We start from the raw sequence: 3,017 nt of genomic DNA on the forward strand, positions 1-3,017 counted from the left end.
TATATATATATATATATATATATATATAAACATTCATATATTTGTGTTTGTGTGTATGTATATATATAACCATACGTACATATGTATATATACTTACATGCTGTACACTCATGCATACACACACATATATACATATACTTTTATACACACACACACACACACACACACATGCGTGTATATATAATTATTTGTTTATTTAGGAAAATAGTAGAGTCGGGGATCTTGTTATACTGTGGAAAGATCTGTTTTAGCTTAGAAAATAACTTACATTATATAACTCCTTATGATCCTGTACGTTGTGAGATCAAATCTCGACAGGTGATCCGATTCTAACTCCTATTTTCTACCAGGTAGTGTTATTGGAAAACTTGGCATCATTCACGTAACGTGGTGTAAATCTGGAGTAAGCGAGAAATGCCATCGAGAAGGTAACAATTGGCTACGGAAAGATTTTGACAAACCTAATTAATTGATTTGTCTGACCTAACGTTTGATCAAACTTTCACCTAGCTAATTGGTTATATTGTTATCAATTTGATTAATAAAAAATAAAGAAGTGAAATAGAATCAGTACGTGTGTTTATTGGCATAAAGACCCTCCCAAGATATAACATGTGTCAAGGCACGAAATCACATCAATAATCTTGCAAACCAACAGAAACGTCATTAAAGTGGGATTCCTAAAGCTCGAAGTTCTGGTGAGAAGGAACTGGACGTGTCACGTGTCTGGAGTTTGATTTATTTTTTATGTTTGTTCCTCGAGCAGGGTAGCAAAGTTGTATCTGTCAAATTTAAATTCGCATACTAATGACTAGTACATAAGAACTACATCTAAGTATTCCATTTATTTTAAGAATGAGTTATACTCTCTTGGGTTGATCCGAGGCGAGTTGTTTCTCGTGGTCAATGACTTTCAGATGTTTTAACACACACACACACACACTCTCATGTGTATACCAATAGATAGACAGATAGATGGATAACCATCAAATCAGGTGGTATCAAACGTGAATGCAGATCTATAATTCTCATGATTTGTATATGATTACAGCTGTTTCGTAATGTTTTACCTCAGTGACACACATACACACACACATATATATGTAGACAGATAGCTAGCTAGCTAGCTAGCTAGATAGATAGATAGATAGATATAGCTATACATGAGCTTCCACACAATTTCCGTCATCTAAAGCCATCACACATCTTCAGTCAGCCCAGGGTTATAGTAGACACCTGCCCGATGCCGCGCAGTTAGGACTGAACCCCAAACCACATTGCTGCCAAACAAGCTTCTTAAGTACACAGCCCTACCTGCACCTATCACTCATTTAAATTCATTCAAATTTCTCTTTCTTTTCTGATCTGTAACTTCATGCAACAAATACACAACCACCCAATTTACTGTTCCCATTTCATGCTGATGGCTTCCCTGGGTAATCCTCAGCTGTGTTACTTTTACATAGATTGTCGTTACTAAATATAGTTGTGTATACATTGACCCAAACATTTCTTTGATAAATAACAGCGTTAAAGATTATCTCTTTAAAGGCAGCTCTCACACCAAAAGTCAACATCAATTTATACACACACACACAAAGATATATACAGGCATATACAACCTTAATCAGTCAGAAAATTTACGAGGGAGAAAAACACTGCTATCAAACACCAGTAAATTTACGCGAGAGAGAACAGCGCTATCAATTCTAAAGGATTTCGGGCTTTCAAAACACGGATACGAAAAATGGAACATAAATAAAAGCGTTTAGGAATGTCTTGCTACATGTAGTGTTGAGGTAAATAATAGCAATAATAACACATACACTTTAACAACAGTAAAACCGCATACTATAACACAACAAGAATGTTTAATGAATAAAAAGGGGTTTGTCGATTTAATAGACAAAAGTACTTAACTGGTACTTATTTTATCGGAAGGCGTAAGATGAAAGAGAAATTCAAATGTGGTAAGATTTAGATTAAGATTTTGAAAGAAAAGTGTTTCCTAGGCTTTCCAGCCATTCTGGCATCAGCCAGATTTGAACCTTAAACATATAGGGACATAGGAAAATCGCATTAGTTTTCTCCTTACGTTGCTACGTTGGGAATCAGACTCTGAGTAATGTTGTCAGCATAGTTCGGATAGGGCTGCATGTCACCTATACGTATAAGTGGCCAAAAGCTCATCCTCGAAAAGGAGATCTGAGTTGTTGGATGTCGCTAACCGGTCAGTATATCAACGGCACCAGAAGATGCTATTTGTGCGTCACAGAAAATCAACATATTAGTTTAAAATTTTAGTACAATGACAAGAAAGTTTGGAGGAGAAATCGATTACATCTACCTCAGTTTTCAACTGGTACTTATTTTGTCGATCCCAGAAGGATGAAAGATATGGTCGACTTCTGTAGAATTTGAACGCAGAACGTAAAGATGGATGAAATGCCGCTAAGCATTTTGCCTTCATGCTAACGATTCTGCCAGATTTAATATAGTATACCGCACGGAGTTCTACCAATGATATTAATCACTCGCTCGGAAAGTTTCAGATTATGGCTTCACGTCTATATGTTTCAGCTCAAATTTTATACCCCAATATGTTACTCCACAGGCATTTATTAACCATTATCCCCGAGCAAGACATTACGGCAACTTCTTTCCAAAGTCAGACAACTACACAAATGCAATGGTGGTAGTGTCATAGCCGCAGTTTGAAATTTGAGGGGGTCAAGTCTTCCAATTTGTCCTTAGTGCAGATGTTTGTAATGTTTGTTTCTTTTCTTCTATTTCTTTGCCATTTGACTGCGACCATGCTGGAGCACTGCCTTTAGTCGAACACGTCGACCCCAGGACTTATTCTTTGTAAGCCTAATTCTATCGTCTCTATTGCCAAACCGCTAAGTTACGTGGATGTAAACACACCAACATCGGTTCTCAATCGATGAGGTCAAACACAGACACACAAACACACACACACACACACACACACACACACACACACACACACACACACA

Source organism: Octopus bimaculoides, chromosome 26 (assembly GCF_001194135.2).
Source record: "Octopus bimaculoides isolate UCB-OBI-ISO-001 chromosome 26, ASM119413v2, whole genome shotgun sequence".
Taxonomy (NCBI): domain Eukaryota; kingdom Metazoa; phylum Mollusca; class Cephalopoda; order Octopoda; family Octopodidae; genus Octopus; species Octopus bimaculoides.